The following is a 9,900-nucleotide window of genomic DNA, read 5'->3' as shown; positions in this document are numbered from 1 at the left end:
TGACAGGAACCTCTGTGGTTATTATACATAATGGACCAGCATATTCACAAAAACACACCTGCATGAATATACACACACACACACACACACACACACACACACACACACACAATATTCAAACATTTGTGGATTCATTAACACCCTCCCATACATGTGAATTTTCATGCCACGTGCGTATGCTCTCTGGAGTGTGATGTGTGGCTGAAAGCATTTTTTTTTCCATGTGAGATGATTCATGTGAGCACACAGCATGGTGATCACCAGTTAGTTGCTGTGCATCAATCAATTAAGAGAAGCTGTCAAAGCCCCATAATGGTTTTAATATGCCGCTTCCTCCACTGGCTCACTGACTCGGCTGGGTAATTGCAACATAATTACTCAGAGTCGTCTTAGGTAGCCTAGATCTCTACCTGGTTAAGTCAGAGCCTGAATATAAATGCGTGGAAAGTTAGTTTCAGGTGGCTCGTTTGAAAGCAAAGCACTTCTCTGGGGAGGTGCCGCCGCAATACATAATAAAACTGAATTGATAAAGTGATGATTAGTATTACACCTGCAGGAGGAAGAGACTGAAATCAGAGAAATGCTTTATATGTTGCTGACAGATGTTAGATCTGAGATCGTAGCGTTATGAGGCACAGGTTGTTCATAGAAGAAGTATTCAGATCCTATACTTAAGTATAAGTAAGTAAAAGTACTAATGCCACACTGTAAAAAAACAGTACAGAAGTACAGAAAAGTGGCCCCTGGTGATCGTTCTACTATATATTCTTATTTTACTGTTGGTGAAGCTAATTTTTAAAATATTTTATAGCATATAGGTCTGCAATTTTCATTATGGCTTAATCTGCTGATTATCTTCTCGATTGATTGTTTTTTAAACTTGAGAAAGATAATGACAAATGCCCAACATAATAACCCATAGTGACACCTTCACAACCAACAGTACAAACCTCAAAATTATTCAGTTTAATGTAATGCAAGATGAGGAAAAGCAGCATATCCTCACATCTGAGTTTGGCATTATTGCACAATAAAAGTGATTAATCAGTTATCAAAATAGTTGCCAGTTTTTGATTAATAGACTCCAATTTTATAAACTGTTGGGTATTTTAATCAGTATAATGCATCATATTTTATAAACTCTGCATATGCTTTGTATATAAAATGTTGTACAGTAAATGTAGTGATACTTCCCTCTGAAATGTAGTGAGTAGAAGTATAAAGCGGCATTAAATGGTGATGGGAGAAGTATTCAGATCCTAAGTAGCAATACTGCAATATAAAAACACTCAATTACAAGTAGAAGTAAAATGTTATCAGGAAATTGACTTAAAATATCAAAAGTGAAAGTACTCAGAACGCAGAAAAAGGCTGATATACTGGTGACCGATATTATTACTATTACTAATATTACTGATGTATTAATGTGTTAGCAGCATTTTACTGTTGTAGCTGGCCAAAGAGGAGCTAATTGTAAATATTGTGTATACTGTTGGGTAGTTTAATCTATATAATCTTATTTCATAAGATCATCATATGTTTTATATACATTGGCCTCTGAGTTGTAGTGGAGTAAAAGAATAAAGTTATATTAAAGCAATACAGTTCATATTCAAGCAAAGTACAATTAGCTCAAAAATACATTGCAAACAGATCGTAATAAGCCAATTAATGCAGTTTTGGTTGACAAAATCTAAAAGCCAAGCCTAATTTACCTCACATTATCAACAGGATAACACTGCATGCTGAAATATTCAGAGCGAGTGAGTCACAGCCTTCAAAATCTAATAAGATGAGGCTTCGCGTGTAGCAATACGTTGACATTCAATTCAGCTGTATTTGCCTTTCAAATGAGCCTATTGATAGTTTGAAAGTCACAACAGTCACAACCCAGCTGTGCCAGTTGGAAGTGACAATAGCGTGGTTTTCGCTGCAGAGTAAAAAGCACCAAGCAGGGGCAAACCTTTGTCCCTTTCGTGCAATCCCGTCTCTTCCATCTGCTTTACTTTTATCATTCTTCTTTCAACTTGTTGTCAACAGATATGATTCATCGGGAGGGCGAGGATAAACAAATGTCACCCCTAGTCGCCTTGTTTCCAGCGAGTTCGGGCCCAGTAGGCCCTGTTGGTGCTGCCAATTAGCGCTGCCTGTCCTCGTTTGGTACCAACAGTGGTACCCACATTCAAGGCCCCTTAGTCTCTCAGCTAATTAAAGTCATTCATCAGTAATATTCCTAAATCAACTGTTTCCTCTTTCCTATTTGAGACCTAATTGGAAGCATGTGCACTCAACCCAAAGGCCTCCTTTTAACCCCTGACACTTCAAGAATGCGTCTGTTGCGGTCATTGATTTTCCTTTGCTGGTTTTCTTTCTTTATTCTTGTAGCCAACGAGAATGTGCGACTGAGAAACGTTGTCGTTTCGGATTCTGTCTGTGTTTAGTGGATCGCGTTGTAGATGTGGTTTTGATGCTTTTGAGGGAGTTATCTTAGCGGTATCAGCATATGCGTATGTCAGAGTACGGGTCTCTATGACAATACATAACGGTCAGGCTCCACAGCCGACCCCTTGCTTCATGCTAAGAGGGTTGAGCTTGGGTCACGGCATCTGGTAAAGGGAGTGATATTTCACCTGAAGCAGCAGCAGAAACTGTCTCTCTACATGGACGTCTGACAGAAAACATTGACAGGACAAATACATCTGTCTGCAGAAGAGTTGCTCTTGAAATGCAAAGTGCTTTTTTTTGTGATTTCACACCAATTTCATCATCATGATAGTGCCTTCTACAAATTCTCTCTGACACAGACACTTTACTTTGATTTGATATTCCTTGTTTACAACTTTATATTCTATATTACACACATTATTAGAAACATCTCGGGAAGATTCAAGCATCCAGGGATGAAACAATCTTGTGTGTGTGTATTAACTAACTCCTGCATACTGGCACTATAAATCTCAGATGTATTGTACACTGTGATTTACACTGTGATTGTAAACACTCAAACTATACTGTGAGAACACTGTAATTGCTTTTGAAGTGAAATTATTGTGTAATTTCTTTTACATATTTCTTGGCTGTTCAAGCTCCTTTGTTATTCAAATGGCGTCCTCCATTTTAGACAAATTGTCTCCTGCCTGACTTCAAGTAACAAAGCAAGCTGCAGCTTCAAGCCCATTACCAACAAAGACAATAGTTTGGAGTGGTATTGCAAACTTCAGAGACTCGATAATACACTCTTTTCTTTTACAGTCCCGGACCCGACAAGGGTTTTCCCTTTGCCTGCTGCAGTAAACAATGACTTTGGTGTTAATCTACAAAGACTGCTTGCCTGTGAACTTGCTTTAATCATTAATGTCACTCCATTTCAGTGGATCTGCAGGTTGTTATGAAATTTAGCATCCAAGTCTGTTGCATTTTCTCCCTGCCTCGCAAAAAACAACACAAAACAAAACAGGCGTAAAACTCCATTTGGATGTGAGATCATTTCAAAGACAAATGGTGTGATATTTTCCAGGGTGTTCATTGGTTGAATGGAGCGATGGCTATAACTGAGGCGCTGGAGGTTGATGTTTTCACGCGGAAAACAAAATATGCATAGGAAACAATCGGAGGAGAAAGGCTTGGAGGGAGATTGATTTCTTAGCCACCATTTCTGATCCATTAAGCTTTACCTATCCTTTTCACTCCTGATCCGCCTTTCCTCACACACCTGCTTCCTTACGGGACATTAGTTGTGTTCAAAGGGGAGATAAGACACACTGCCTCTCAGCCTCTGTTGGTCAAAACATCCATCTTGCGCCTATAGCTGCTCCGTGAACGGCGAGCTACTGTACCTGTGCAGATTACTGTTCATAGGTGGTGATTATAAGTTTTGCTCAGACAGTAAAGTGAAAGGTAATGCAATGACAGAGAGAGAAAGAGAGAGATTATTATGGTTAGTCTACGCAAGCGCTGCCTTCTGCCTCTGCACAGTAACATTCAATTTGCAGCAACAGAAGATGTTACACAAGGGGCTCGGCTTTATCAAAGAACACTGGAGCTATTGTGATGCAGTCATAACCACGATGCACTAGTCTTTACAAAGCACTGAGCCTGTTTCTCTGGGTGTAAAATAGAAGTCTATATACAATATTAATACAGACAAATGAAACTTCGCAATAAATTACTGTTTTAAGACAGACTTTGTGAACCTTTCTTTTAGCAATACATGCAGTTTTTCATAGTTCACAATCTGCGTCTCACATAAAACAACACTACAGTTTTGAACTGACCTCTGAAGAACTGAATTGTCAACTAAATATCACATTAAGTGTCTCTGCATCATGAGGGTCTACTTGTGACCCGTGCCCCTTTATGCTTATAGAGTTATTTCCTTGTTGTTTTTGTGCATGTGTTGTCATACGTTTGGAGACATTTCCCACTTATTTACAACTGGTGTAAAAGCAATTTGTCTTGCCTTGTGACTCTCTGTTAAACAGCAACAAATACTGCTAAATGCTACATTTGACTCACTTGTGAAGCTGTCTGTAACTGTGATTTTCAGTAGTCACCACCTGAATTGCTGGAGGTGCTTCAGTCGCAAAGTTATCTCATGTAGGAGCAGGGAAGTGTCTCATCTCATCATGTCTCATGACTTGTGCTAATCAAACATAGCCGCAGGGCATTTAATGGGATATTTCCTTGACAGCAGTACAATCAACAGCTTCAAAATGAACACGACAGGTAAAAAAAAAAAAGAAACATCATGAGCAAATTTCCACCTACTGCAGAGCCATGGTGTTGCATTATGAAGAATTTCTGTCATTTCGAGTGCCCGGTGTGCCAATTGCCATTTAGCCTAGGTCAGCGGTGAGTCTGATGTGTACGGATGTCAAAGGTCTTGTGAAGGCGCTTGACCACAGTGGCCTCTGCTGGGTGGCAAGGGTAGAGCATGCAGTGGTAGAGATCAATGATTTAAGTGTGGAGGAATACAGCTGTGATATTTATTCAAGAATGGGCTGATGATCGCTAATTAGCTTAATCCTGTATTAAACTATGTGCTCATGCTTGTGCTTACCTTAAAATAATGAATCACACTCAGCCAACTGTTGTGGTGGATTATAATTGACATGGATGGATCCCAACTGCTTGCTGGGAGCGGCTGTGGGATGCATCTGTCCTGCCTTTGCACAGCTGCCGGAGGGCGATGACAGCGATGTTTGGCTTTTTAATTGAACTGGAATGTGGAAGTGTTTGCAAGATTAAATCAGAAGTCAGTCATGAATGAAGCTCATCAAATTATACCTGAAATGTTTGGGAATCAAGAATACTCTCTTATGCGGTTTTGTCATGGAGAGCAATACTAAATTAAAATCAACATGAATTAGCATCTCTGAGACAACACACTGAGAATAGAAGCTGAGAGCAAGAGGAGAGCTCTCAGTGTGTCCCGACAAACATTACAAGAAAAGAAAAACAAACAGTGAGAGCACACCCAGATGTACCTAATATCTATAAAAGAACTCTTACTGTTTGAAGGCAAGCTTTATGACAATATGGAAACACTTTTTATATTAGTAAATGTCAACCACAAACAGAGAACAAATGAAACTGGTGTTAAAAGCAAAACTCTCACAACAACAAACGCCATTGTCTGAGAGCAGAGCATACAGCCTGCACATACAGTAAGGGATGTTTTCCCATAAACTGCTCCCAAAGACCTCAGTAAAGCTATTTTCACTCTGTTTAAAATTAGCCAAGCTCTGATATAAATCAAGTAATTGCTAACAGAGTCCCATGATGTAATTTTAGCTTTGATCTCCAAGAAGCAGAGATCAGCCATTAAAGTGGAATAAAATGATACCATTTAATTCATCTCTATTGAGTGGCCCGATGCCTTCCTAAGTCAAGAGTGTGTGGAGCTGTTCCATGTTTAAAGAAGTGCATTTTATGTGGTAATTGAAAGGCTTTTATGTCACAAAGTGTTTGGGTCCAAAGCTAGCGCTGAGGGATTAAGCCTGACTCTGACAGAGCAATACACAGAGAAGACATGAAAGTGTTTCTTGGATCGTAAATGATAACTTTAATCTTTGAGCCAAATTTTCCGCAACAACCTACAGATAGACGGGGCTTATGTGTCATCAATACAGTTTTGGCAGATTGTATTACTGTATTGCAACACAAAAAAATACTTGTGTGCATGAGTGACAGTTAAATCAAGATGCCAGCATGAAACTGCTTTTGGTACGTCGTCTTGTTACAGTTGCACATTAAATGGGATTAGAGAGGAAGCTTTTGCTTGGGGGACAACTAAATCTGGAACGAAATGAGGGAAAAAAATACATTTATCATACTTTAAAATGTGCTTTTCTTTGCTTTAAATCAAATTCTGTTACCCGAAGACATCTTGATTGTGCTGTTCCTTCTGTCCCTGATGGAATTTCCTATCAAGTCATCTAAGTATGAAAAAAGTATAACCTTTGAATAAATGGCGAAACAATTCCCATGAGAGCAGAGAAGGCTTAGAGAGCTGCCAAACCCACCAACTAAACCAGAAAACCAACATCACCCTCCGTCACTGCCATGTCATGACATCATCCTGCTTCCTCTCTCCTGGTGTCCCTGTGGTCTGGACTCCTAATTCTCTGGCTCGAATACTGATGCTCTCTAAAGGGCTGGGCGACTTAATCCAACGCTGAGAGACAAGAAAATAATAGCGCTCGGCTTCAGTGAGGCCCCGTTTCTCTCTCGGTCTCTCTGCAGCGTGTCAACGTGAATTTTCTCTCTCGGAAGAGTGCTGAGATACAACCTGACATTACCAGCTCGGATTCCCCTTAAATTAGATAGAGTTAGTTTGCTTTGGCTGCACTCGACGCTCCACAAAAACCTGGACACTGTATAAACTCCAGAAATGTCACTAATGACAGACACATGGCACTGAAATATAACCCCCGAGCTAGAGATAATCACTGTCATTTAGTGTTTGAGCAAATTAGTGTGGGCCATTAACGCTGAAACCAGTACAGACCTACATCAGTAGTAAGGGATCGGGTTAGTAAATAATACTTCTAGATATGCATCTGCTTTTATTACCTCCATTTAGGACAAACAACAGTTCAATTAGTGCAACAGTACATACTTTTTGGCCATCGTTTCATATCAGATTGTTAATAAATCCCCAGGTTAGTCAAACATATTTGGGAGAGAAAAGAAAGGCAAAAGGTGAAATTTACATGCCTTTTTTCACAGCTGATATTCTAAATTGTCAAGGCAGGAAAAGCTCAAGTGGAGCTAATAGCATCATGCAACAAGCCTGGGACCCAGCTGTAATTATACTTAATGCTATTGAATACACCTGTTTTTCCTCCTCACATGTCAAGATGTCAAAAAGTAGCATTACTTTTGATATAAGAAGCATTTTTGAGTGGTAGACATTTAAAGCCATTTTAAGCAACAAAAGAAAAAAAGGGGAAAAAACTACTATATAATCACTTCATTAACCAAGGGCCAAGCACTGTAATTCGGGGTTACGACAGAGAGAATAAAAGAGGAGGGAGGGTAAAGGAGAGTAGGGACAGCCGGGTTAGAGAATGAATTTGAGTGCTCAGGATAATAAAGTTAATTGTAACACTTAACCCCGCAATGAAAATAAAAAGGAGACTTACAGTAAGTAATGAATGCAGCCTGCTCTCCACAAACGAGCCATTCAGAGCACTTTTCACCACTGCAAAACCCAGTATTATCATTATCATTCCTTAATCTTCATTTCATACTTAATCGTTTTTACCTTTTACCTTCCATGGTTTTTGATCCATTTAACAGCATTTGTTCAAACAATTTGTCTCCCACCGACTCTGCTGTGCTCCCGTGCAACTGCCAGAATCAAACCCACGTTTTTTGATCCATGTGAGCTCCCTTACTCGACAGTTTCAGGAAGTAGCTCCGCTCTCACAACAAACGCCGTGTAACGCAGTTTTCTTACCTAATTCTGACTCATTTTATGAAATTGCTAACTAAATCATGGCATAACACGGGATCCTTTCATTGTGCAGACAGTCCGCGATATGGTCAAAGTGTACTACCGGGACAACTTGTACTTTATTTGAACCACTTTGCTAACGTTTGTTGCAGGCTATCAAGTTAGCCAAAACAGCTAACGTCACAGTAACTTCATGGATAAAAACTCAAAGCAAGACTGAGACAAAGGCGACTTTAAATGTGCTTTCAGGCCGTCGTGAAAGTGGAAGAGTGTTCACACATAGAGGTGGGTAAATAAACTAAAGGCTAGTTGCTTATTTACTATATTGTGTCTTTAATTTTCTGCAACAAATCATATTTACGTTAATTAGGACCTGTTTTGTAAATTAATTTGTATTCCATTCATCCCAAGATAAATCTCAAGGGGTTGTGAGAAAAATATATGAAAATATGATGTCACTCAAAATAATAATGATAGTCTTGAGAATTACAAGAAACTTTTATGTCTTCAAATCTTTGTAAAGCACTCAAACTAAACACCATGAGTTGGCCTACGCCTGTAGACTTCTGCAATCTGTGATAAGGGGTCACAAGTAGACAATTCGTTTAAGGGGTTATAAGCCAAAAGACTGCGAACCACCATCTTAGCGCAATTTAAGTCATCTTGAAAGTAGAGGAGAAGAACATTACTCTGTCAACCAAAGACAAAAGAAGAGAGCAGGGATGTGTGTCGAAGTCCAGCAAGCACAAAAAGAGTTTGCACACTCACATTTATCAAATCGTCCTTTAATTATAGAGAGGAGCTAAACGCAAAGACCTTCCGACTACATCGTCTTGAGCGTGAGATGGCTTTGTAGCTTCAGGATTGAGTCTTAACTTTGTGAGCTGTCACTAATGGTGTTTGTCAGTCAATTCATTACTAGCAGGTGTATCAAGTTACTACCTCTGGGGAGATGGGTGTCTTCAGAGTTGCCTTAGCATTGGTTTTTGGAAACAAGCAATTTGATAATATAAGCTTTGGAAAGTAGTGGTAATGTACAATAGTTTTGTCACTATTATCTGACATTTTATAGACTAAATGACGAATCGGTTAATAATCAGCGTATGATCTGATAATGTAAATAATCATTAGTTGCATCCTAAATAGCATATGAACAAATTCTTAAGATCATTAGCATCAGTATGGTTAAAAACACCCAGAGTCCAAGTTACTCTGACATGTTTAGGCACACAAGAGGTGTCAGTTTGCCAATTTGATACATAGGTAATATTTAACTTTTCTTTATATTACCAATACAGGACTATGCCACGCTTGCAGTCCGGTGTTTGGAAGCATTTCACCCCGGCTATCAAAGATGGGAGGGAAACTTTCATGTGCAACTACTGTTCAAAGACATACACAAAGAATGCTACCAAGATGCAGATGCATTTGGATAAATGTAAGGAGTACTCTGTGGTCTCGCAGCAGTCACCGGGCCCAGACGGGAGCTCCTCTGCCTCCATTCCTGTCCCCTCCTTCTCGTTCTTACCATCTGCCATTCCTGAGGGACGGTTCCTCATCGATTCAGTGGATCAGCGCAGCCAGGCGTATGCTGACGAGTGCCTGGCGAGAGCTGTGTATGCCACTTCCTCACCCCTCACTCTCACGGACAATATTTATTGGAAACGATTTTTCAGCGTTCTCCGGCCTGCTTACTGTCCGCCCACCAGAGAGGCTTTGTCCTCTCATCTCTTAGACTGTGAGTGTGACAGAGTACAAAGCCAGGTTCATGAGGCTATAGGGAAAGCAGACTGTGTCACCATCATCTGCAGTGGCTGGTCTAACATAAAAGAAACTGGAACTATCATTTATATGTTTGCAACTCCTGTGCCACTGTTCTACAAATGTACAAAGACAAAGGGGCAGACGCACAGCAGCACGTTTATTGCTGAGGAACTGAA

General features: G+C 39.9%; 1 non-coding gene across 1 annotated transcript; it reads left to right on the top strand.

Annotated features, from left to right (window-relative positions):
* The first annotated feature begins 493 nt into the window (after positions 1–493).
* On the top strand, positions 494–595 carry LOC139299533 (U6 spliceosomal RNA). The gene has a single exon (XR_011598818.1). It is a non-coding gene; the product is annotated as a U6 spliceosomal RNA (small nuclear RNA).
* The last annotated feature ends 9,305 nt before the right edge of the window (positions 596–9,900 follow it).

Source organism: Enoplosus armatus, chromosome 16, assembly GCF_043641665.1.
Source record: "Enoplosus armatus isolate fEnoArm2 chromosome 16, fEnoArm2.hap1, whole genome shotgun sequence".
NCBI classification, from domain to species: Eukaryota; Metazoa; Chordata; class Actinopteri; order Centrarchiformes; family Enoplosidae; genus Enoplosus; species Enoplosus armatus.
The sequence above is the reverse complement of the archived record's forward strand: the minus strand, read 5'-3'. Positions and strand labels throughout refer to the sequence as shown.